At 40.9% G+C, this 27794-nt stretch overlaps 1 long non-coding RNA gene and 1 pseudogene across 1 annotated transcript in view; one reads left to right on the forward strand and one right to left on the reverse strand.

Annotated features, from left to right (window-relative positions):
* LOC147914322 (uncharacterized) overlaps window positions 1-27794 on the forward strand; it is an 85451-nt gene that overhangs the window by 39578 nt on the left and 18079 nt on the right. The window contains exon 2 of the long non-coding RNA XR_015555337.1: window positions 8789-8861. This is a non-coding gene — a long non-coding RNA (uncharacterized LOC147914322). The remainder of the gene's footprint in view (window positions 1-8788; window positions 8862-27794) is intronic.
* LOC147914323 (spermatogenesis-associated protein 31D1-like) lies at window positions 12196-15317 on the reverse strand (annotated as a pseudogene).

The raw sequence follows: 27794 nt of genomic DNA on the forward strand, positions 1-27794 counted from the left end.
AGGAACATATAACTGACTATAGCTGCCTGACAATACCTACCCAAGTCCTGAATTTAACATTGAGAATATATTAATCTCATATGAATTATGTTAATCTATTATTTTATTTTAGTAATGGAGTTGTCATAAAATCAGAAAGAGGAGAAAGTAATTACAGAGGAAAAATCTGAAAAGTAATAAAAATACAATTCTGAGAAATAAACCTAAAAACAAACAAGTTAAGAAATGAGGTAAATATTAAGGGATGAGGATAGAAACATGGAGAAGAGAAGGATGAATTGGAAATGAAAACTTAAATTGGGCAAAAACTTCAACTTTAAGCAACATTTTATCTCATTGTGGAAATAAGAATCCCTATGCTGTATTTTTGCTGTGCACCAAAGAGAAAGAATCTTGAAGGATGGCATGTGAACATACTTTTGTTAATTTGTGGAGTTATTTATATGTTTGTAGAAAAGTGCAGTGAAGGGAGCATCCCAGGCACAGCCAGAGTCTCGTAATGACAGCCGTGGGCCCACAAACCTGAATGCTAGCCTGAAGGATATCCACCCAATTTAATGCACAGACAACCCTTTCCTCAACACTCTCCATCCAGTTGTGAGCTCAGTCAAGGGCACTTGCCTGACTCTCCTCATTCACAGAGATTTGGAAAAATAAGGCACTTAGCAAATGAGACTTCTGCCATCAGCCGCCTAGTCACTGAAGGGGAATGACAGGGCTGTTCGCCAGATATAGAGAAGGAACCTTGGAAAAAACATCCCTAAGACAGCTATGATTATTCTCTCAGCTGTGGTCTCAGGGGTGCTGTCTGCAAAGGGAGTGCCTGACATGTTCACAACAATTATCTCAATAACTCTCAAGTTCTCTCACTGAATTATCTGGAGTAACCTTAAAGATGCAATGCCACCATCTTCTCAGTGTCTTGAGGGACCAGCCTCTTAACCATTAAGCTCTCTTGGCTCCAAATGGGACCTGAGAGATTATTTCTGCCCAACATTTACAGATGAAGAAACTTAGAAAGATTAAGTAAAGTTTGTGCAGCCCTTTTCTGCAGACCTGGAGTTATTAAAGGCCTTTCCCATATCCCCTATGTCGTTCTTGTTTCCCCTGTTTCCCTGAAGTAGAAATACTCTATGTTAAAGCCATTCTGCTTCTCCATCATGTCTGTTATCATCCCAAACCTATATTTGTTGTTATTTTTCTCCAATTCACAGAACTGTTCACTGGCATTTAAAATCTTACTTTAAAGGATAAAGCAAAATAAGCATACTCTCATAACTTAGGAACAAAGTACAAGAGAAAAAGACTTCATGTTAATAATTAGAAAATATTAAGAGCAGTGAGTCTACCCAAAGTAGCAACGCAAATATAATATTCTAGGAATAAACAGAGAGAAATACACAGAAACTAGATAAAGGGAACCATAAACTAGAAATTGACTTAAAACAAAACTTAGAAATCCTAAAGAAATTCACCAAGGTGATAGAAAAAAGGATAAAGTATTGAAAAGCTGCTAAATGTTACCACACTCAATTTATTGGTACAATTCTAATCAAGGAACTAGTACGTTATCAAAAAAGATATTCTGAAATTCATTTGAAGTAATAAATAGGAAAATATAACCAATATTTATATTTGGAAAGTTCAGCATGAATGTAACATAATGCATTTTATGTAATAATAAAACTTAAATGATAAATACTTAAGAAATTGTGAGTGGGGCTGACCCAGTAGCGTAGCAGTTAAGTGCGAGAGCTCCACTTTGGCAGCCTGGGGTGCACAGGTTTGGATCCCGGGCGTGGACCAACACACTGCTTGTCAAGCCATGCTGTGGCAGCGTCCTGTATACAAAATAGAGGAAGATGGGGCACGGATGTTAGCTCAGGGCCAATCGTCCTTAACAAAAATAAAAGAGAGAGAAAAAGAAATAAAAAATTTTTTTTAAAAAGCACTAATAACAACTGTAAATAACTTTTACTGTAACACCAATTTTGATGAAAATAACAGAGAACACACAAAATAAGGACATGTTCTAATAAGTTATAATGGTATACTAAGTTGCTGTTATTTTGTTGTTATTGTTGAGGATGATGATATATTAGCTAACGTATCTTGCTCAGTGCCAGGCACTATTTTAAGCATTTTATCTATAATAACACATCAATTCTCATAGGTGTAACTATAATGCCCCATCAAGATAAAGAAAATTAAACTCAAGTGATTCAGAGTGTCTCTGTGTGAACGGTAGAATCTGAATACGAACCTAGTCAGTTTGACTATTGTTTAATAAATTCTTTATTATGAAAAATTTCAAACAACCACAAATGTAGAAAGAATAGTATAATGAATGTTCATATACCCATAACCCAGTTTCAATAATAATCAAATTTTGTCAATCTTATTTCATTTATATCCTCAACTATTCTTTTTTTTAGGGTAATATTTTAAGGCAAATACCAATCATGTTATTTCACCCATAAACAGCTGTTAGCTGTAAACTTATCTAACAGAAAGGAATTTTTTAACATAATCACCATGACATTGTCACACCTAATGAAGTTAATAGCAATTTCTCTTTTTTTGTGTGTGAGGAAGATTAGCCCTGAGCTAACATCTGTCGCCAATCCTCCTCTTTTTGCTGAGGAAGATTGGCCCTGGGCTAACATCCGTGCCCATCTTCCTCTACTTTATATGGGACGCCGCCACAGCATGGCCTGACAAGCGGTGCATCGGTGCGTGCCCGGGATCCGAACCTGTGAACCCTGGGCTGCCGAAGCAGAGCGTGCACACTTAACCACTACGCTACCAGGCCAGCCCCTTAATAGCAATTTCTTAATGTCACCTATACCTAATCTGTATTCAGGTTTCTCTGATTGTTTAAAGGGCTCTTTATATAGGTGATTTGCTTGATTCTGGATCCAGAGTTGGTGCTTTTGACATTCATCTGCAGAGAGTGGAAGATTCAAAGGCTAAGACCAGTCAATGCTGTGATTTAAGAATGGGTAGCAAACGTGATGAATTGAAACTATTGACCATTACATCACTCTTTGTTTCTTCGTATATATCCAAATTTCCATCTATCTTTCTTTTTTTCTAAAGAGCTTCCTCTATTATTTCCTGTAGAGCAGGTTTGTTAGCAGTGGAGTCTCTCAGTTTCTCTTTGTTTGGAAAAGTCTGTATTTAACCTTCATTTATTTATTTATTTTGAAATACAAACAGTACTCATTTTACATGATTCCAATATGCGTGAGTTTCAGTTACCAAGTGTTTGTTAAATAACACTAGTCCCCCAACAACGTGATTCAAATTTCACTTACCATGGCATTTTAACTGGGAATAATTGCATGAAGTACCAACTCAGCTGCTCGCTCAGCAGTCCACAAATCACCATGTAAGTAACAGATGAACATCTTGATCCGTGACCCATCCTCACTTCTTTCAGAGGAGTCTGACAGTGGTTTGTCACAATACATCTATCAATCAGTCAAGTGTGTTCTGGTGTTACCTACTTTCCCAGTGATAAACCCAAATGACAGTTTGCAAAAAGGCTGAAATGACCAACAAAGATGAAAGTGCAGCAAAGAAATGAAAAGTGAGAGTGCTGGAAGCGAAATTTGAATCTAATGTACTCGAAGTTATAGAGGAAGTAGCTGACGGTGGGCACTGGCACTGCCACCGTTCTAGATGCCAGATATGCAGCCAGAGGGACTTACTGAAGCAGAACTTACCGTTATAAATGAGGAAAGTGGTTGCAACAAAAAGGTTGTGAAGATGTCCTAGAGGAAGTGATGTCACCAAAAAGTTCACACTTAAGGAACTCTCAGAGATATTTCATGACTCTGAAAGGGCAAAGGACAATATGTTGAAAGTTGATCCAAATTTAGAAAAGAATATGACAATTTTCCAAGGATAGAAAAGATGCTCACTCCATGTCGTAAGTTATATCACAAGAAGAAAGCAAGCACTGGTCAAAGTACTCTTGATAAGATTTTTATAAGTAAATAAAATATTGCAATTCTCCATGTTTCTAATGTTTTAAATTGCAGTGTACTACATAAATATTGATTTTACTATTTTTTCATTTTCCTCTACATTTATAATTGATATTAAGAGTTTTAATGTTTTGACAAGAAATTTTGAAGATCACAGAACAACTATAATTTTTGATTATTAAGATTGCTTCACACAGTTTCAGCTTGCACAATAATTTTTACGATCCTGTACTTCCTGGCAAACCAAGAACAGCCTATAATTATAGACTCATAAGAAGTTGCAAAAATAGTACAAAAGGCCCTGAGAACCCATCACCCAGCTTCCTTCATTGGTAACATCTTACCTAACAATATTATATTATCAAACTTTGACATTGACATTGGCCAATGCAGTTAACTAGACTACCGACCTCACCAGTTTTTTTTATGCACTCATTTTTAAAAATGTTTTTGTGTATAGGCCTGTGACGTTTTTATCACAAGTATAGATTCAAATGAGCACCGCCACAATTGAGATGAAGAGCTGTTATCATCACTAAAAAACTCTTGCTTGCCACCCCTTTTATAGTCGCACTTTTTGCTGCCCGCCCCCAACCCTTTGGCAACCATTGGTCTCTTCTTCATCTCTATAATTGTGTCCTTTGGAGAATATTATATTTAAAAAACCATACATTATGTGACTCTTTGGGATTGGCTTTTTTTTCTCTCAGCATAATGCTCTTAAGATACATCCCAATTACGTGTATCAATAGTTTGCTATTTTTTATGCCTAGTAGTGTTCCATTGTATGAATGTGCCACCATTTGTTTAATCACTCACCCACTGAAGGACACTTGGCATTTGTCCAATATTTTGCTGTAAAAATTTGTGTACGAGATTTGTGTGTGTGTGTATGAGCATAAGTTCTTTAGTTCTCAGAATTTTGACTATTACATGCTTTAGCATAGTTTGCTTTGATCCTGTTTGAGGATCACTAGCTTCATGAATCTGTAGTTTTATGCCTTTTGCCAAATTTGGGAAATCTTGGTTTCGTCTTGTTGCTGCCAAATGAGGGTGGCAGTTCCCCATTTAGCCCTTCTGAGCCCACTGAGCCGTCCCTGGGGGAGGGGAAGTGGAGTGCCACCTAGCACCTCCTCACATTGGCTCATTCCACCTTGCTGCTGTGAGGTGGGATGGAGGTTCAACTTCCTCCTGAGCCCAGCTGACCTCAAGGGAGGTAGGACAGGAGAGGGCTAACTCATACTTCCTCCTTGCATCTGATGGGAGAGGATGTTCAGCTCCCTACTGGCCCCAGAGACCAGACTTCAACAAGGATATTTGAGGGCCAACTAGGGCTGTCGGGTTTTGCCTTGTTGCTGTGGAGGGTAGGAGCTGGGTTGGAAGTTCAGCTCTCTGTTTGGCCTCACTCACACCAGCTGCAAGAAAGTAGATAACCCTTGTTGTTTCTGGGTGGGTGTGGAAGTGAAATTCCCCACTTGGCCCCACTGACACCGCATGGGGGACAGTTTTTCAGCTCATATTTGATTGGGGAAGGGTACGTATTCTGTTCTGCTAGATCACCCTTTTCCTAAGCCTTTGGCTGGAGGAAGAAGGCTTTTTTGGTCTGATTCTGTTGCAGCCTTCTCCCCATCTGGCAAATATGTGAAGCAAAAAGAAAACTCAGGGCACTCACCCCTGTATTATGCCTCAAGTCCCTAGCCAGTCCTCCTTTCTTCTACCATTCAGAGTCTTCCTATATTTATTTGTTGTATTATGTCCAAGGCACTTAGTTGTAAGAGGGACGACTGGGAGGAATGAGGCTGCTCCATCCCGGCCAGAGCTGAAAGTTCTTTTGTCCTTTAATAATTGAGTTGTTTGCCTTCTCATTGAGTTGTGAGAGTTCTTTTTATATCCTGAATACATGTTCTTTGTCAGATATAGGATTTGCAAATATTTTCTCCTAGTCTCTGGCTTGTTAATCATTTTCTTACTGTTGTCTTTTGACATGCACAAACTTTTAATTATGGTAAAGTTCATTATCAATTTTTTGTTTTATGAATTATGCATTTGGTATTATATCAATGAACTCTTTTCCTAACTCAAGGTCATGAGAATTTTCTCCATATTTTCTTCTAAAAAAATGTATAGGTTTAGCTCCTATATTTAGGTCTATGATCCATTTTGTATACTTTTTGGTTGTGTGTAAGAGTTTTTGTTTGATTGGTTTTGGTTTGGGGGGTGGGGTATTGCATGTAGATATTCAATTGTCCCAGCACCAATTGCTGAAAATACTATCTTTACCGCACTGAATGGTCTTGGCACCTTAGTCAACAAGCAGTTGACCATAAATGTAGAAGTTTATTTGTATTCCATTGATCTACATGCCTATCCTTGTGCCAATACCACATGATCTTGATAACTGTGGCTTTCCATAGTTTGGAAATCAGAGAGTTGTTATCCAACTTTGTTCTCCTTTTACAAAATTGTTCTATCTATTCTAAGTTCTTTGCATTTCAATCTATATTTTAAGATCAGCTTGTCAATTTCTACCAAAAAAAATTCTACTAGTATTTTTATAGGGATAGTTTTGCATTTATAGATCAATTTGGCAGAAATGCTCTCTTGATAATATTGAGATTCCCATTCATGAACATGAAATGTCTCTCTTTTATTTAGTTTTTCTTTAACTTCTCTCAGCAGTGTTTTGTATTTTTAAGTGTGCAAGTCTGACACTCTTTTGGTTAAATTTATTCCTAATTTTTTGGGTAGTATTATTAATGGAATTGTGTTCTTAGTTTTATTTTCTGATTTTTCTTTGCCGGTATATTGAAATACAATTGACTTTGGATATTGATCCTGCATGTGTGAGCTCTGGAAACTTGTTTATTAGTCCTGGTATTATATATGTTTGTGTGTGTGTGTGTTCCTTGAGATATTTACATATAGGATTATGTCAATCTGCAAATAAATACAGTTGCACTGCTTCCTTATCAATAAGGATGCCTTTAGTTTCTTTTTACTGCCTTATAGTACTGGCCAGAAACTTCAGTACAAAATTGAATAAAAGTGATAAAAGTAGACATTCTTGCCTTGTCTCCTATCTTAGGGGACAGCATTTGATCTTTCATCATTAAGTGTGATGATAGCTGTGGATTTTTCGTAGATGTCCTTTAGTTTGTTCAGAGTCTTTTTCATGAATAGGTGTTACATTTTATCAAATGCTTTTCCCTGCATCTATTCAGATGGTTTTATGCTATTTGTATTTTCTTCTATGAATATAAAATATTATATAAATTGATTTTCTTATGATAAACAAAACTTGCATTTTGGGGCTAATTCTCAATTGGTTTAGTATATAATCATTTTTGTAGGTTGCTGGATTTGATTTACTAATATATTTTATTTATTTACTTTTTTGGGTTAATGTTTTATTTTGATATAATTTCAAACTTACAGAAAAGTCGTGAGCATTTTACATATTTTCTATTGATTTTCAAATTTTATATTCAATGTATTTACAGAGACTGAAAAATTTAATCCCTTTCCAGCTTTATTAAGATATAATTAACATTGTGTAAGAGTAAGGTATACAATGTGGTGATTTGATAAATGCGTGTATTGCAAAATGTTTATCGCAATAAGATGAGTTAAAAGACTCAAGCAACATCTTTGAATCTTCCCTCTCCCTCAGTACCCAATCTCTCATCCCACCACCAACCAGTCAGTCAGTGCTGATTATCACAGTCCCTAAATGGCTCTCAAATGCTTCTACTTTTCTGCATCCTTTCTGAAACCACCCCAGTCCAAGTAACCAACTAAACAACTGAAATATCTTGATGACCTTGTGCCTCTGGGCCTCAATTTCCTGGTTTGTAAAATGAAGCAGTTAGAATGAACACCAAGTTTCTTCCTTCTCTATATTCTGTGATTATAAGAATTTAAAACCAAGCAGAGATTCAGGGCAAAATCAATTCCAGTGCTTGGGAGACCATCTCACTTTGTCCATTTAAATTACCTCTTGGTTGTGACCGAGATAGTGCCGCATATCCTCCCATAGCACTGCTCTGGACAGTCTCAGGGTCTTCAAGACAACTTGTAATAAGGCCCTTTCTCTTAAATAGGGATCTTCTTATGCCACATTTTGAGCTGTGGAAAATGTTTTAGAATGAGATTCTAATGTTGGTAATAAATTTATCTACCTTGTTTTGTTAACTCGTCTGAAAGCTCCTATTCTTGAAAATATCACATGTGGGGAAAAAACATCCCATGTAAAAATTTAGTCCATCATTGTTAACTACCTCTTGCATGTATATTAAAAACCTGGATAATAGGAAAATATTGATGGAGATTGGGAGGAGGGGCAGTGATGAAGGAGTTTGGTTGATTTTCAGCAGTAGTAAGTTATAAAAAGCATTATAAAAGACGAGTAAAGGATTTAGGTCAGGGCTTTCTATGGGAAAAAATTAAAAACCATAAGCAGATGGAAAAAGTTAAGTGACACAATATAGCAGATTCCACTAATTAGTTTAATAGGCAGCCGTTTTAATGGGAGATAGAGTAGGTTGCAAAGTGAGAAGCTGGGAAATGTCAAGGGGGCAAGAGCCAGAAAAGTAAGGGATCCCTTCATGCCCTGAGGATTCTTTTGATTCTGAAGTGTGTTAGCCCAGCTGAGTGAAGACCTGGGGAGGATGTGGTAGATCCTCTAAAAGGGGCATCCATCAGCTGCAGAAAGACGTGCCATCTCTCTCCAAAGCTCATTAGCAGATTGAAAGTGTGACCCTGCATTGCTCTGATTAGGATTAATTTTCTAATTCCAGGGATGGAACTCTCCTCTACATGAGTCGGCCTTCACACAAAAGCACAGACTCCCCTGGTGTGGATAAAACACAGGTAACTCTACTGATGCCTCCCATCTTCCCAGGACCCAATGGGAAGGAAAAGGGAGGTTCTCGAGCAAAGAGGGGAGGTAATGGTGGAGTTTTTCCAGCTCTCCAACCAGATGCAGGTCCCACGAATGGGGGAGAAGTGTGATGCCAGCTCTCTGGCAGCCTGAGACCCTGGCAGAACTGGGTCCTTCTGATGTGGTTAGGGAAGACACAGTGCTTCCAACAGCCACTGCAGCAGGGCACCAGCAACATCACAGATGAGATGAGGAACCTGTTACCTCAGAACCTCCCAGGGAGAGAGCATTTGGGCTCCTACCATTTATTGGGATAACTGGTCCCTTTGGAAAATGCCCAGACATCCCAGGGCTAGGCTTCTCAGGAAAAGTAACATGCCAATCCCAATTTGGTAGATAATTCAACCAGCATTCAATCATTTGTACAACTCCGATTTGCAATAATTCAAACGGTAATTACAGAGACAGTTAAAAACACCATTGCTAATATTATAACTCTTTGGGAGCCTGATATAAATGGGAGTTTTTAAAAAATATATGATATTTGAAGATAATGATGGGTATAATCCATGATCAAACAGATTTTCTGGTAAGAGACGTTTATTGTCAGGTATAATTAAAGCCATAGATACCATTTTGAAAGTATAGACTTTAGGGGGTAAAGGAAGAGACTTCTTGAAGCAAAGTATAGATTAGGAATAATTATAGTGATGATCATGGAATGTCAGCATCCATTTCATCATGATGAGCCCAATCTCCTTCAAAGTTCCACTGAGTCCAGGAAAGCCTTAGTGTAAGACCAAAGGCAGCTTTGGGAAGAATGCCCGTGAAGTATTAAGGAGTAGAGTGACTGGCAGTCGGCAAACACAAAAGTGCCTAAAGAGTGAATGTCTTGGTCACTAATAGAAATTGTACACTTCAAAATATCTTATTTAAAAAACTAGTTTTCTTTTTCATATCCAGTGTTAAATATGTATGCAGTTGTTTTTCTTTTTTAATCTATTTTGATTTCAAACTGGGTAAAACTAAACGTTTTATGGGAGTTTATAAAGGCGGTGAAATTATAAAGAAAAGTTAGTAAAAGATTATCAGATGGGAGTGGAAGCTTCTGGGGCAATATCAACACTGTATGACTTGACGTGGGTGGTGGGTCTACAGGTGCTCACTTCATTCTCCTCGTTTGTGTTTTATGCATTTTGCTGTTTATGAAACAGTTATGTAGAAAATCCACTGACAGTAATGCGCTGTTCACCTTCAACAGCTCATTAGCCCGTGTGGGTCTGTTACGCCATAACCAGGGCTTTGTTCACGTTCCCTTTTGTCCACATGAAGCGGTTGTGCATTAAGAGATGACTTCTGGTTTTCTAGAAGAAATAGTGAACCTGGTCTGGCCCTCGGTGATATTTCAAAACAGTCCTTTTGTGAATGGGCGTGAGAAGATGTCCTTCTTCAGCCCAGGATGAAGTCTTACACTTTGTATTATTTACAGTACCTGATGCAATGCTACACAACTAGTGTGCATTCATTCATTCATTTGACAGATATTTATTGACTTACCTACCAGCTGACTCCCTGGGAAGCCAGAGCAGTTTGCCAACTAATATGGTTAAATGGCGTTTGATAAGTGCTATAAAGACACTAGCAATTCAGTAGTTTCTCCCAGCTATCAGATTTATTTTGGCTAATGGATATCACTTACTCTCATTCTCATTTAAGTCTTACAAAGGGATAGTAGAAGAGGATCGGCCAGTTACAAAGTGGAGATGATAAAAATGGAAAGAGTCAGAGACAGGAGGGAATAAAAACAGCAGAGGAAGAAGAAGACAGAAATTGTACAGCCAGCAAGGCCTCAGTGCCCTGCACAGTTTTAGTTGAGCCAGATATTCTTCCTGTTTTGGTGCTTGATCTTTGCTTGCTCCTTCCTCTTGCCCTCTGATCAAAACTCAGGGTCAAAACTTCTGAGCAGCCAGATGTAGAAAGAGCCAGAAGAGAAACCTAACCCATATTCGAAGCAGTGCCAAAGGTGAAAAGCAGGAAAGCCAGAATTACTCATCAAGCCCAAAAGGGGAGCACAGAGCCAGAAGCTAGGAGGAGAAGGTGAGTCAAAGAAAGTCGATGCTAGGTAAAAACAGAAATAGAGACTTGAAAAAAAAACAAGGGGAACGTTCCTTGGGGAATAAAATAAATAAATACTGGATTTCATTGAGTATGGTTAGCTTAATTTAAAACACAGGTTCTGAGCAGGTACTTTCCCTCCTTATGACTTTATCTCCCACCTGCATGCATCAGGTATACCAGGTCCCTTTGACCACCCTCACCCCTGATGAAGTCACTGTGTTCAGAGATTTGACTCTTCTATTCAAACAGAAAATGCTTCTCCAACATTTCCAGGAAGAAAAAATGTTCCCAAAGAAATCATTCAGTCCTTGTTGAGAAAGGCTCGCAGTTTTCATGATAAAACATCTTCTGATAGAGGACCTTTCTTTAGCACAACAGAGGACACTGACCCTACTAGATGAATGTTTCTGCTAACAGAGAGTGGTGTTCTCTGTGTGGTGCGCTGGGGGCGTGGGTTTGGGGTATCCCGGGGCTCGTGCTCAGGGAAAGGAAGGAGGGAGGTCAGCTCTGACTGATTCTCTCTTTTGGTTTCTACAAGATGACCAGTCCCTGGTAGAGGGCCTGATGGTGGTCTTCTTAGTTTTATCCTGGGTCCTTTATTTCACCTGCTCGGATGTCCTCTATTCAAAACACTTTATTTTTTCATAAAAAGTACAAAAAGTTTACTTTAAAAACTTCCAGGCCTTTTCTTTTTTTTTAAAGTTTCTTTTTTTTTTTAATTTTTTTATTTTATTTTATTTTTTTAAAATTTTTTGTTTATTGCAGTCAGGCCTTTTCAAAGAGAGAAAAACCCTTCAAGTCCAGAGCTTGGCTCAACCTGTCTTTTCATCTGCTCCGTCACTATCCTGAACTATACACAGCTGCAGGGTGGGATGAATTCCTCTGGAATAATACAGCCAGAATCCCCCCTTGTTGCCTCAGAAAGTTTTGGAATTGGAAGCATGGGGGTGTTTAGGCCCTGAGGTGGGGGTAGGGAGAAATCTTCCTTGTGGATCTCTTGGTGAGGAATAAATGTCACCTGCTCCTAAGAGCCCTTCTCTCCCTTGTGAAGTCTGGGGTGGTGAGCCATGCTACCCCATGAAAATGGATAGCAGTTCACCTTCCCCTTACTCTACCCTTCCTGGAGCAGTAGGGAGGACAGAACTTGCAGCTCTGAAAAGGCCCACGGATAAAAATATTTCCCTGAAAACAGTGGCTTACTTTCACTTAGAAAAAGTTACTGATTCCAGAGAATCTCACAGGTGGGTGGTCAATGAGGGGGTATGTATGGATGGATTTTGTGATTGTGGACACTGGAGTGGTCAGGGCAGGGTCTAGGAACTGGGTGGGTCCAGCTGAAGTCTCTGTTATATGTGGGGTGTTAATCTGTCTGGAAGGCACATTTTGAGCTCGACACTGAGCTCTCCTTGGTTGTGAGGGCACCCCAAAGAATGGGAAGAGCCGCTCCTCAGGTAATGCTATCAAGCTAGGCATCGTAAGGAGGTTTCCCTGAGGAGTGCCTGAGAACTGTTCATTCTGTGACAGAGACAGGGAAGAGCCCTCTAATTCTCTGTCCTCAATAAAGTGGTTCTTCTATTGGGCTTTAGATGTCCCAACTCCTGAATCCTCACTTCCACACTCTCCTGTTTTGGAGCTCAGAAGTCTCACTCTCTTTGCAGCTGGTGGGAAATTCTTATCCTTGCATTTCCATGAGACTCGCTCAGAGACCCAGGGCTCCTGCTCCTGCTCCATGCTGATCCGGGTGTCCTCCAAGTGGACCTGCAGCACCTAGGAAGCTCCTTGTCCCCACTGGAGATGCTCTGGGACTGAGGGAGGACTTGGAAGGCAAGCTATCTAAAGTAAGGGACATGTCAGTGGGACAGCCTTGAGCCTGGCTATGCTCCCTACTTCCCAATTGAAACTTTAACTCACTAAGGAGCTGTTTTTTAAGGTCTGATAGTTTATAATCTTGGGGAACGGTATTTTTGGTGAGGGACATTCAATGGTCAGGGTAGTTTCTACTTTACTCATATTGACATTTACCATTTGGGAGCTTCCCAGCTCATTGGTTGTCAAGATGTCACAAGACTGTGATTTAAGAGTACACAGATCCTCAGCCTTGTTGAATATCTCCCTGCACCTGTTGGACATGGAAAAATGTTCTAACTTCTTCTCCACCATCCTTTGGCCCTGAATCATTTCTGCTCTATCACTGGAACTCACATTCTCATCCCTTGGCTCATGTCCAGCCCCAGTTTGCCTTGTGGGCACCTCTGGGCTGCATCTCTTGTCTAGTACACTCTCTCTCTGACTCACTTTGTCTATAATGTTGTGTGGATGGGGCTCTAAAGTCTGTCTGCCATGCTCAGTTGTCTGGATGTCCTCAGCAAGCTGATGGTCAATATCACAGTGGGATGGTTTCAGGGCCCACTGCCTTCATTGCCCACAGATGAGGTAGCAGGGAGAGGATGATCCAGGATGGGGGCTGAATTTGTTGCTCCCACTTCATTTCCCTGAGAACTTTTAGAGCTTCCCTCAAGGGGCTTGGAAACCTCAGCTTTGGAATTCACCCCAGAAATATGGGTGGCTGAGGACAGAAAGTCAAATTGGGGAAGAGGCCATGTTTTGGCTTCTCTCAACATATAGAATTTTGTGAATTTTATTTTGAGGGGTAGGCCCCACGTCTGACTCACGGGAAACCTTATAATATGGGCTTCTAGCGACTGTTGGGTGTTGGAATCAAGAAAAGAAAGCTCTAGAGTGGTCATCTGGCAGTAGACCCTCCCTACTGTCGTGTTTTTAGAATTTCTGTTCTCCATGTTGGTCTGGGAACTCCCAGAAGGAAGCAAAGTATTGTCAGCCAACTGTGAGAGACACACCCCTAGAGGGATCCTCCCCATAGTGATCTGCCAAAACTTCTCGCTCAAATGTAATCTAAGAATGGTTCTCATTTCATTCTGGTCTATGTCCTTCCTTGAGACATTTAAGAATTCATTCCCGGAGTGATTCCTTCAGTGACACACACAGTTACTTTTTGTCTCCGAGGCAGCCCTCAGACCCTTCACTAGGTAGCATTCTGAGACCCTTTGAGGGCTATCTTCTGGGCTCTTCTCTAGGATATACCCAAGATTCATGTCCTTCCTTAGCTGAAAGTTTGTTAGGATCCTCTCGTGGAAGCTTCCTGGGAGACTCAATTCAGTCTCCACCAGATCCTCGCTACTCCGGCCCTGAAGCTCAGAGAGCTGTGAGTAAGCATGTCTGCCTTTCCGCTGAGATGTTTCTGTGAATTTACACTGAGGCTCCCTCAGTGCTAGAGACTCTAGATTCCTACAGGTGTGGAGGTAGCAGTGTGGGATTAGCCTCCTTGCAGCATGGAGCTCCAGTTTCTCCTGGGGCTCACTGATGATATGAAAATGGCCAGGAAGGTTGGAGACTGGTACATATGTGTGGGACAACAGGCTGACCAATGGAGGGTTAGGAGCTTGAGGACAAACGGCTTCTTGAGATTTTTGGAACACAGGGACTAAACCCCACAAACTGTCCTGTTGCTTCTGCAACATGTGCCATTTGGATGTTGATTTTCAGTTGAGATAAGCTAGTCTGACTCATTCTGGGATCTGTGGAAAGACACTCCACAGTCCCTAATCTGGGATGGGTAAGAGGGTGGGATTGGGAATGGGGATTGAAGGTGGGCCTGGGGCTGGACTGAGTGAAACATGGGGGCTGGGAGTGGAGCTTGGTTTGAGGCAAGGGTTGCGGATGTACATTGGGGAGGGGAAGGGAGTGGAAATGAGGAAGTAGTGGAGGTTATTGATCCCGCATTTTGACTGCAGAAGCATTACAGACTCCATTGAATAAGACAAAGCGAGACTCTAGTGGGGAACTACCACTAGAGACCAGGAGAGTGGCTCACTGTGCAGAGAAGGAAAACCCCGGAAGAGCTGGCTCTATTTCTGCCGCAGGTTTTCCCCCAAAGTCTTGACCTACAGTAGCTGCTGACAAATGTGCAGCTGCTCTGGTTTGCCTTTGATGTTCCAGCCAGTTTTGGAGGCTGTGGTGTCCTGTGCATCAAGTGGCTGCAGTGAATCCCCTGAAGATGTCTGTTGGTTTTCTGACCAAATTTGTTTTGAAAATAATCCCTCCTCCTTTTCTTTCTTCTCTAAAATCTGGAAAGCTGTTCTCTTTTTTATATGTCTCTTCAAGAGTGCCTGGATGTTAAGGCCAACAAAAGAATGGCTACTGGCCACCATGTACTCGGTAGCAGAGTCTCCCCAGAGACAGGTCTCTGGTAGATGGAGGGAAACATGCTGTCACTGGAAATCAGAGCATGATGAGGTGGAGAAAAACATGTTCTTGGCATGAGCCTACCAACATGAGAATTCTGAAATTCACAGGCATGAATGGTCAGTGTCTGTGATTGTTCGGACATAAGTGGACAACCCACCAGGGCTATCTGTAGGTGAGTTCTCTGGAACAGGCTTCAGTAAGAGGGAAATCGATTCAGTTAAAGTGCAGTCTAGAGGGTGTGTTGGTGGTGTGTGATGACAAGCCAGTGAATCAATAAGATTCATTGTCTAGGACAAATCTGGTAAGGGGTTGACATCTTGGGAAAGGGTGGGGTCGAGTGAGAAGACGATATTCAGAGACAAAGTGGCCTCTGGTTAGAGAACAGGGTCTGCTGTCTAGTGTCATGTGGTTAAAGAGGGTGAAAAGCAAGGGGTTGAGGTAGGGAATGGTCCATTGGGAATTCAGAAGGAATCCAAGGGAGGAAAAGGCTTTGGTGGTAGAGAGTGACCCAATGGTGAGGGCAAAAGAAAGTCAGCTAAGGGTGTCATTGGGTTAGGTGAGAGAATGGAGGGAGGTGGTTCGGAGGGCTCAGGCAGACGGGCTGGTATTAGGTCTCCTGGAGGGACTGCTGAGAAGGCAGGTGACTCAGACACAGGAGCTGTGGAAGCCAAAGAGGACACAGAGGGAATAGCATCTTCCAGGGCCTCCTGGAACATCAGCTGATTGACCTCAGCAGTTGTGCTATTACACACCTCACAGAAGGGGTCTGGACATAACAGTTGACAAAAGTAGATGCTATCATGATGCTGGCCCAGGGGGCTGCAGGAGACAGGAGGTACAAAGCTGCAGCCAGGACCAGAACAAATATATCGGACCTTGGCAGGTCTGGCAAAGGTAGGACCTCCCGATGTGTACTGTCCTTTCACATTCCCCCACTTCCTTGAACTCAAAATATACCCTTGTTTCCCTATCCCCATGGCTTTCACATTCTGACTCTGAGGATTTTCTCTCCTCTGTCAATCCCAGGCTTCAGTGAGGCCCTAGAAATTCATAGACTCTGCTAAAAAGAGGGATACAGGAAAGAAGGGTAATGTTCAGTCACCTTTGCAGAAGAGAAAGCACCTTTCTTGCCTCCTCTACTTCACTCTGGCAAGCTCTCCAACCTGGGAAACCAGGAGAGTGATGAAGATAGAAGTGAAGAGATCTTTTAGGAGGCTGAATAGAATGTCCTTTATGGTACCCTTGGTAGATTGGACTTGGAGAGCCCCAAGAATTAGGATTCAAGATCACATGGTCAATGATAATAATAACAAAGCTCACATATGTATGTTGCTTTATCACTCACAATGGGCCTTCGTATATATATTATCCCATGGGATGCTCAAAACTACCCCGTGATAAACATAGGTCAATGGTTACCTCAAAGAGGAATCTGATCATCCAGGAAGTCAAAGTACTTTTGCAAGGTCAGGAGACAGAAGTTCTGACTCTCAATATCTCACATGGCCACCTATTGGGCAACACCCATTGCCCAGGTCCATCAGTGCTTCATGCCCGGGGATGGGCAGAGCAGCAATCTGAGAAGTGTCTCAGGTTCTGACTGCCTTCCCATGAGCCTCTCCCCTGAGGGCTCTGTTTTCTGAGAGGGGTGGTATCTAGCAATTGACATCTTCAGAGATCATGGACATGGGACCTCATGGAAAGGACAGGAAGGGTCATCCTTGGAGAGCTCAGGTGGCATAGGTAGAACCTTGCCTCTCGATGTTCCACCTTTCCTTCTCCTCTTGGCTCTGCCCTGATGCTGAGAACAAAAAGAAAAGAATGAGGGGATGGGACTCATTTCTCTCGCTCTTCTCTCTGGGAAACTCAGATATACATTATCCAAGAATAATATGACTCTCTTTTAATTAATAGAACTGTGCATTCCTTCCTATCGTTAATTTTTAAAGGTTATAAAATATTTTCAATGTTTCCTTCTTTGAGAAACTCAAAGAAGGATTATTGTCTATGAAGTCCACACTTGATATTCTCAGTCAGAAGTTCTCTGCTCAAGGAGGGCATAGAATCTGAAGCCAACAGTTATGTCCGTGCTCCCTCAGATAGGACCATGAATCCTGGGACAGAGCTGTGGCTCTAGTCTCTGCTCAGAGGCTCAGTCCTGCTCTCCTGGTCTGCCCAATATGAAGGAAGGCTTGGTTTAGTGACGCCTGACATGAGAATGTGACTCATGATAAAGTGTTGGGGAACTCTTTTCTCCTGAAGAGATCCCAAGCTCTCTAAATAACCCAATCCAAGACTACAGAATCACTGTGTTTGGGATTTTATCCAGGAACCAGCCACCACAGTCAGATAGTCTGTGAGCTTCATATGGAAACCTCAGTCCTCCCCAAGCCCCTAGGCCTGCTCAATCTCTTCCCCTAGAGATGTGATATTCTATCACCTCCTCAGACTTCCCATTTTAAGTGCCCCTTTGACCCAAATCAATCTTATTTAGAAATGTAGGGAGAAAAATAGGAAAATAAAGAATGAATAATTCTTTGAGGGGCAACTTCTGGTGCCAGCTCCAATATTTAAAGAGCTTGGGAGTAATCACTCCAATCTTTAGAAGAAGCAAAAAGCTGAACAAACTAAAAATCAATGAATTTTCTTGGAGCCATCGTAGGATTAAGGTTGCAGAGCAAACCGCTATCCATAATCTTCAGAGAAGGTGAATGCAGAGACTCACAGTTGAGATCAACTTACCTGGAGCAGAAGCCACTGGAGCCATAAACTGGTAGGAATACTTTAAAGGACACTTTGACAAGTCCTGAAGGATGTGTGTGGGCTAGCATGAGAGTGAGAAACTCCTGGAGTCACTATCTTAGGGGGCCCCCACCTCTTCATGGGTTTTACCTCCAGGAACCCCACCAGGTTCTCACAATGAAGATCCATGAAGAAACTCTGATGTTTCTGGTGGGAGAGTGTGGGGTTGGAGGGAAAGTTAACCATTTTGACAACATTTTGAAATATCCCCTGAGTGTTCTCCATAACAGAAGCTTACTGAGCAGGGGAAAAGACTCCCAAGACTTATCCCACATGGGAGAAGGGAAATTACCCAACTATTATCCAACAATTACCCAGCTGCCTTCAGCCTTCCTGTCTCATCTAAAGAGTGAAAAAGAAAAGAAAAGAAAAAAAAAGCTTAGAAACACTTGTGAACATCACAAACCAGGGATGCAGCCTGCTAAAAGACTGAGATTTAATCATGTCCCTTCCCCTAACACCCTACCACCACATCCACAGGAATCCAGTATAGTCATGGGATCATAGCTGAAGGAGCTGCAAGGCATAGGCTCTATGTAAGGAGGATATTTAGGGAAATGTAAAGACACCAGGGGAGACAAAAACCAAGGATACTAGAGTAAATTGAAGCCTCCTACATGTACAGCTACAGTAAATATTAAATGCAGCCCAACACCTACCCAGATTAACATAAAACTTCACACTAAAGGTCTGTTTACTTCAGTTCCTATTACCCAATACATCACATGTGGCTTTCAACAAAAAATTACAAGGCATGCTAAAAGGCAAGAAAAAGCAGTCTGAACAGACAATGCAACCATCAGGTACACATTAAGATGTGATACAGATTTTGTAATTATCATACATGGAATCCAAAATAACCATGATTAGTATATTAAGCATTCTAATGGAAAAAGTAGACAACACATAAGAACAGATGAGGAATATAAGCAGAGAGAGGGAAACGCTAAGAAAGAAACAAAAGGAAATGTTAGAAGCCGAAAACACTGTAACAGAAATGAAGAATGCCTTTGATTGGCTTATCTGTAGATTGCATATGGCTAAGGAAAGAATAAATGAGTTCCAATATATGTCAATAGAAACTTTGGAAACTGAAATGCAAAGAGGAAAAGAATGTTTAAAAAGTTTTAAAACCCAGAATATCCAAGAACTGTGAGACAGTTTCAAAATCTGTAAGATACATGTAATTGTAATATCAGAAGGAGAAGAAAGAGAGCACAGAGCAGAAGAAATTTAAAGTAATAATGGCCAAGGATTTTCCAAAATTAATGATAGAATAACCATTGATTGTGGAAGCTCAGAGAACACCAAGGAAGGATAAATTCTAAAGAAGTTTATACCTGGGCATATCATATTCAAACTGTAGGAAACCAAAAGATAAAGTCTTTAAAGAGCCTAGAGAATGGGTTGTAATTAGTATTTGGGTGGTGAACATGATGTAATCTATGCATAAATAGAAGTAGAATGATGTACACCTGAAATTTATACAATGTTATAAGCCAATGTTAATGCAATAAACAAAAAATTAAAAACAAAACAAAACAAAAAGAACCTAGAGAAAAATAAACACTCTACCTCTGGAGGAACAAGGATAAGAATTATGGGCCTCTCATCATAAACCATACAAGCAAGAAGAGAGTGGAGCGAAATATTTCAGGTGTTGAAAGAAAAAAACCACCAAGCTAAGATTTTATGTCTAGTGAAATTATCCTTCAAAAGTGAAGGAGAGGGGGCTGGCCCAGTGGCATAGTGGTTAAGTTTGCGTGCTCTACTTTGGCAGCCTGGGGTTCACGGGTTCGTATCTGGGGCACGGACTGATGCACCGCTTGTCAAGCCACGCTGTGGTGGCATCCCATACAAAGTAGAGAGAGATGGGCACAGATGTTAGCCCAGGGCCAATCTTCCTCAGCAAACGGAGGAGGATTGGCAATGGATGTTAGCTCAGGGCTAATCTTCCTCACACACACACACACACAAAGTGAAGGAGAAATAAAAGCTTTCTCAAACAAAAACTGAGGCAATTTATCAGCAGCAGACCTACCCTGCAATAAATGTTAAAAGAAGTTCTTCAGGGAGAAGGAAAATGATAACTCAGATCTACATAAAGGAAAGGAAGAGAAGAAGTAAATGAAGGTAAAATAAAACTTTTATTTTTCTTATTCTCAATTGACCTAATAATAATAATGATAATGGATTGGGTGATTATAGTATATGGAGAAGGGAAATAAAATAAATGACAATGATGTTACAAGGGATAGGAGGGAGGAATTGGGAACTCTGTTATAAGGTACCTGCAGTACCTATGAAGTGGTATAGTGTTATGTGAAAGAGGACTTGGATTAGTTGTCAATGTATATTACAAACTTTAGGGCAACCACTAAAATATTTTTTAAAGAAGAATAATTGATAGGCTAAGAGAAGAGAGAAAATGGGATCATATAAAATGCTTGTTTAAAACCAGAAAAGACAGAAAAAGAGGGGAAGGAAGGAAGAACAGGTATAATAAATAGTAAACAGTTACAGACATGGTAGATATTAATCCAACTATGTAAAAAATCGCTAAATGTAAGTGGTCTAAATTCACCAATTAAAAGACAGAGACTATCAGAGTGTATAAAAAAACAATACCCAATTATATGCTGTCTTCAAAACACCCATTTTAAATATAAAGATACAGATAAATTAAAAGTAAAGAGACAGAGACAAGATGTACCATGCTAACACTAACCAAAAGAAAACAGGAGTAACTATATTAATTTCAGACAAAGCAGACTTCATAACAAGGAAAATTATCGGGAATAAAGAGGGGAATTACATAACAACAAAGGGATCAATGCTCTGAGAAGACACAACAATACTTAACAGGTATACATCTAGCAACAGAGTGTCAAAATATGTGAGGCAAAAACTGGTAGAAATGCAAGGAGAAACAGATGAATCCACTGTTATTGGAGATTTCAACACCCTTCTATCAGAAATGGACAGATTCAGCAGGCAGAAAATCAGTAAGAATATAATTGACCTGAACAGCACCATCAGTCAACTTGATCTAATTGACATCTGTAGAACACTTCATCCAACAACAGAATACACATTCTCCTCAAGCTCACATGGAAGATTCACCAAGATAGACCACATTCTGGGCCACAAAACACACCTTAACAAATATGAAATAGAAATCATACAAAGTATATTTTCAGACCATAATTGAATTAAACTAGAAATCAATTACAGAAAAATAGCTGGAAATCCCAAAATGTTTGGAGATTAAACAACATGTTACTAACACTTGGGTCAAGGAAGAAGTCTCAAGAGAAAAAATATTTTAAACTAAATGAACATTAAATTACAAATTATCAAAATTTGTGAGATGAAGCAAAAGCAGTACTTAGAGGGAAATTGATAGCATTGAATGCATCTATTTGAAAAGAAAGATTTAATATCCCTGAGGAAGTTTGATTTACTTACCTGATTGATGTCTCTCTGTTTCCAAAATATTGGGAAACACGGGTTCCTCTTTAGGTAGCACAGTGACAGAAGGAGCCCTACCTCACAAAGGAAGTCAAGGATGGGAATACCTAAGAACTCAAGCTGGAGCTCAGCCATGGTGCATGCAGTGAGGCTCCTCAGACAAAGAGGGTGGTCCAGATCATTGGAAGTGCATTGCTGCCTCAGGCAGCTGGGCATTAAGAAGGCAGGTTCTAGGGTCTGCCCCGTGGCTTAGCAGTTAAGTGTGCGCGCTCCGCTACTGGTGGCCCAGGTTCGGATCCCGGGCGCGCACCGACGCACCACTTCTCTGGCCATGCTGAGGCCACATCCCACATACAGCAACTAGAAGGATGTGCAACTGTGACATACAACTATCTACTTGGGTTTTGGGGGAAAAAAAAAAAAGAATGCAGGTTCTAGACTAGAGTTCCAGGCCCACATCACAGAGCTTGATCACAGACACCAAAGGTTCCTAAGGGTAGAAGAGGGGCAACACAAGAGAGATGAACCCACAACCCTCCTCCCCCCATCCAGCCCAGCAGATCTGTCATCTCTCCCAGGGCCCTTGAGATACTTCCAACCTACCTTCCAACTCCACCCATTCACCATACCATATATTTACCTTGGTGAAATTTTCTATTTATTCCACGTCTTACTCAGATATTACCTGAGACCGTTTTACTGCTTGGTGATCTCCCTTTGGACCCACATCATCTTTGAAAGTCTTCTATGCCCAGGGATTTACACCCCCAAGATCTACTCTGCCCTGAACTACATCTTCCTCTCATACATAATGCGTTTTTACCTGTATGAAACCAGAAATATACTCAGCGGCAGCCCCACCCCCCATATTTCCTCAAAAGAATCCACTTTCACCAAAAAGCATGAGAAAGCAAAGTAGTCTGTACCCACAAACAGAAAGCATGAGAAAGAGGGAGACAAGGGCATGGCATACTCATGGACCCATGGCAAACAACTTAAATATCTTTAGTAGTTCTTTTTTCCCAAAATCCCTCATAGGCTTTTCAGCCCATAAGTATTCTCATATCTAGCCCCCTCCACCCATACAGTGTCTCACCCTGCTGCTCCCTCTTTCTTCTCTCTGCCAAATCCCCTAATTCTCTGCAACATTTAAAACTTTTCCATTATTTTACAGAGCAGTTGTGCTGGACCACAGCTCACAGGACCAAACTCATCTTGATTCAGGGAGTGGGCTTCTCTTTAGCATAACTTCTAATGAGCACAATTATAATTATTTTAGCAATACCTTTGGGGTTTGAATCACACTTTTTCATTTCATTAAAAGTTTTATGATTTTTTTCCCATCTACTTTCTATCTTTTCACCAAAATTCCTATTGGCATTTTGATATCTTTTTAAACAATGATATCATTTTCATTGATGGTGTATATGTATTTATTTCATCTCCCCATACTAGCTAGTAATTTAATAGCTATAACTCTTACAGCTTCATTATTTGTGATAAACTGCTATTTCCTCCCTTTGCCTGCCTGCATTTCCACACTGAGTCTGATGAAGCAGTCTGGGCCACAGACGCCCAATCCTTTCCCTCCTATGTGAGAGGGTTTACTGGTAATGACAGCTCCTTTCTTCCCCCGTCTTCTCCTGCATCCACAGCTTCACCATTGTTTCTACCCAAAAAGAAGGTACACTTCAAGCCCACCCCTCTCACATGCCCTCCCTCGACTGCAGGAGGTGTCTCTATTTGGAAAAATCTCTCCACATATCTTTGCATCTCTGGTGGTGTTTTTTAACAGCAAGTCTGGTCCTGACTGCCCCTAAGGTCCCAAGGACACACAATTGTAAAAACATCCTTTAAAGTCTGAGCAAGATAAGCTCCACCAAAAAAATGTCCAGGTGAGAAGGGATTATAAGAATGGCACATTGAACATATTCTTCAAAGATGGCCTTGTCACAAAAAAGAAAGGCTGAGAAACTGATCCAGATTAAAGGAGACCGAAGACACACGACAACTAAATGCAGTGTGTGATTCCAGACTGAATCCTGTAAAGGAGGCTTAAAAAAAAGGCACAAAGGACATTACTCAATAAATTGACAAAAATGGAATATGAATGGGAGATTAGTTAAAAGTTTTATGCCAATGTTAAATTTACTGAAGGGAATAACTGTGCTGTATGTAAAAGAATATTATTTTTCTTAAGAAACACACAATGAAATATTCAAGAAGAAAGTGCGTGATACATGAAACATATTCTCAACTATTCAGGAATGTGTGTGTATTTTTCATATATGTGTGTGTGTGTTCATGTAGAGAGAAAGGGGAGGGAGAGAGAGAAGGAGACAGACAGAGGAGAGATCTCAAATGGGTCAAAATATTAACGAGTAAATCTGGATAAAGAGTATGTGGTTGTTTATCATCCATGCAACTTTTCCACAAGTTTGTTATTTCCAAATAAATACATTTTAAAAATGGACCATTGGCTGTTGTCCTGAATTTTACCTAACCTTTGAGATCTCTGGCTTTGATTCCTGCAGCTTCCACCACCATACCCAAACCCCAGAAGTGTGCAATGCCAACTTTAAAACAGTTGTCTTGGGTTCTGTCCCAGGCAAGAAACCCAGGATCCTCTTTGCACATTTGAAGCATGCTAACATTTCGACAGTTTTACAAAATACTGGAAAAGAGCACCCCCCAAAAAAAATATTTTTAAAAATTATACTGAATATAAAACAAAAAAACCCCAAAAATATTCAACATGTTTACAGCATGGAACCCTTAATTTCTTTCTTATCTGGTGCCACCAGGTCGTTCGTCTTCTGGGGTTTTGAGGTGTGAATTGGTTTGCCGGCACTTTGTCTGCTCTGCTAGTCAGCTACCACTCCTCCACAGGATTTCCATCTTCCGAAAATGTGTTGACTTCTTTTGTCCTATCCTCTCCCCCTCTTGTTGTCCTCAAGTGCTTATTCTTTTTAAAAACTTTACTTATTTTAACAGCTTTATTGAAATATAGTTCACATACCATAAAATTCACCCATTTAAAGTGTACCATTCCATGATTTCAGTATATTCACAGACATGGGTAACCATCACCACAGTCAATTTTAAAACATTTTCATGACTTCACCGAGAAACTTCATAACCTTTAGCCAGCATCCTCCTCTCCCCTCATTCCCCAGTCCTAAGCAACCACTTATCTACTTTCTGTCTTTCTAGGTTTCCCTATTCTGGACATTTCATAGAATGGAACCGTTTGGTCTTTTGTGACTGGCTTCTTTCATTTAGCATAATGTTTTCAAGGTTTATCCATGTTGTAGCATGTATCAGTACTTTTTATTGCCAAAAAAATTACGTTGTGTGGATATACCATATTTTATTTACCCTTTCATCAATTTATGGACATTTAGATTGTTTCCACCTTTTGACTACTGTAAATAATATTACTATGGATATAATATTACTTTGTGTACAAGTTTTTGTGTAGACGTATGTTTTTATTTCTCTTGCATATATACCTAGAAGTGGAATTTCTAGGTCATATGGTAACTCTATGTTTAACTTTTGAGGAACTGCCAGTTTGTTTTCCAAAATAGTCGCACCATTTTGCATTCCTACCAGCAGTGTATGGGGGTTCCAATTTCTCCACATTCTCACCAACACTTGTTATTATCTGACTTTTTGATTCTAGCCGTCCCTATGTGTGTGAAGTGCTATCTCATAGTGGCTTTGATTTGCATTTCCCTGATGACTAATGATGTTGAGCATCTTTTCATCTAATCTTTTACTTTTAATGGCATTTTGGGAAGGAGAGGAGATAAACAAGTGTGTTTGATCTACTGTATTTAACTCGAAACACAATAGCTCATTTTAAATGTATGACGAGAAAAAATTTTCTTCTAAATATTTGAAAACACTTACATAGTGATGTCAAATCCTTACCAACATGTACGGTTTTCTACTTCTATACTCTTTGCTTGCTGTAGTTACTGTGTGATTAAGGGACTGCAACACCGCAGTGCATTTGCTCAGTAAGGTTACTTTCTGTGTGGGGTTGAGGGAGGAATCCACTCAGATGACTCCTCAGGCTTGACTACAGGGTGGAGCAGAACTGATGGCCGAAGCCTCTAAAGCTCACTGCTTTTCGTCACTGATGCTGTGTCCATCTGCTGCGGATCAGTGTGCTCCACAGGTGGTAAATATCAAAGAAGTGTGAGAACTGTGAGAGGGGCACAAAGCATACGTCTGGGAGACGGATGGCAGGATGTCCCAATGGGCTTTTGCCCTTTAAGCATAGTGTAGGAGATGGGACGTATCACACATGCCAGAGGATAACTGTGAAAGCTGAGTGAGGGGTACATGGGAAGTCACCCTGCTCTTGTGCATATTTAAACATTTCTGTGATAGACAGCTTAAAAAAATAAAAGAAGTTGGGTGCTTCGTAAGGAGAAGAAGGGGATGAGAGGATGCCTGGCAAGGGGGCCTCAGTCCATCAAGACCAGGGTTTGACTCTCTCTCAATAAGGACACTTCAGGAAGTGAAATTCCTTTGAAGTTTCATAAAACAGGAAAGAAGAAAGAAAAGAGGAATGGGAAAATGTTTTTGTGAAGGTTTTTTGATGGAAGGTTGCCATCTCATGGCTTCTAGTTCCTCTATGAACGGTGGTCCAGCACATCTGCTGAGCCTAAGAGATGGCCTTAGGAGATGGCCTAAGTTTGAGGAAAGCTAAGGAGATATGTAAATTTGGGTAGCATCAGAGAGACTAGACTAAGGAAACAGTAACCTAAGATCTGTTTGTTTTTTTCACGTTAGTAAGCATGGGGTAATTATTTGTGGAATGAATGAATGATTTCCTGATAGTGCTGGGACCAAGTTTATCATGGCACCAGTAGACTTGATTGTGAGATTTAATTCAATAGTGATCAGTTACTTCTAGGAAGGCATTTCTGGAAAAGGCAGAGAGATGGGATTTTGCCTGACGGGGAGGATTAAAGGGAATTGGATGGGGCCCATTTGTAGTGGAGCTTTATAAATGTTGGTTACCTGATTGACCATCAAGTCTACCTTGGAGAGGGAGGAAATGAAGACAAGAGCTTGGTGGATAGACGAGGAGTAAGTGGAAAAATGAATGGCCTGGAGTTGAAAAATTAACAAGGGGCATATAAACCAGAAAGATCAGGGATGAGGCCAGAGGGGTGGGATGTCAGACTATATTAATCCAGGTGGCAGAAGCGTTCCTGGTGATCAGTTCTGGAGTGTGGCAGTAACTGTACCAGAGTGGACGTAAAGGACCCTAAGATGAGATGATGTAGGGACTGAGAGGCTGGGCTATTGGCTGGTCATCCACATGGATGTTAGACCCTCCATGGCCTCCTTACCTCTTCAGGTTCCCTGCCCTGGGCCCCATCCCACCTTTTGTCCCTCCCAGGGCCTCCACAGAATCTGCATTCTTCCTTTGACCCCAAGCTTCAGACATTGTACGGTCAATGGCATAACTCTGAGCAAGAAGATACAAGTGTGGGAGTGAGAGAGGGCTGTGATGGACATCGGTTTTGATTTTGTTTTAACACCCAGCATTCACAAGTCTTTCTGGAAAAACTACCTCAAGTGTCCTCTAGGACACTCACCCCATGTTTGAGTCCCAGTCTGTACAAGTGGAGTTGCCTTCCCTCCAGACCCCTATTGTAAGGGTGGGTATGTGTGTAGTCCATGTTGATCCCCCCAAATATCTGTAACCTGGTGCATAGACCAGGACTCACCTCTGGTCCATGAGCTGCAGGTGTTCTGGGGGACACTTACCATGGCTCCACCAAGGCCATGGATATCAAAGGTGGCAACTCCATCCTGAGAGGTGAACTGTACACACTAAGGGCAAGATCTTGCATATTTCCATCAAGCATGGATGGAGGGAAAGCACCAAGATCACCCTCTGCTAAGAGGGGGATGCCGTGCCTGACAACATTCCTGCAGATGTTGTTTTAGAGCTCAAAGAACAGCCTGGTGCCTTTTTGGTATAAGGCATCAGCATGCTGTGCAGTGCTCTGATCAGTCTCAAGGAGGTGGAGCCTGGATCAGATTGAGGAAGAGGGGGAGCAGGACAGGGTCACAATATGGATGATGAGGCATAAACCTTTGTTCCACCAGCATGGCCATTCTTTCCTCTCTTCATTTTTAATTCCCTCCCTACTCCCTCTAAGGCATCTTTTCCTTACTCTCAGCTTTGTTTTCCCTTGGGAGGTAGGTGGCTGCCTGGTCAACATTCCTACCACTGG

This window comes from Ceratotherium simum, chromosome 20 (assembly GCF_057802395.1).
Source record: "Ceratotherium simum simum isolate JZ-2026a chromosome 20, ASM5780239v1, whole genome shotgun sequence".
Lineage (NCBI taxonomy): Eukaryota > Metazoa > Chordata > Mammalia > Perissodactyla > Rhinocerotidae > Ceratotherium > Ceratotherium simum.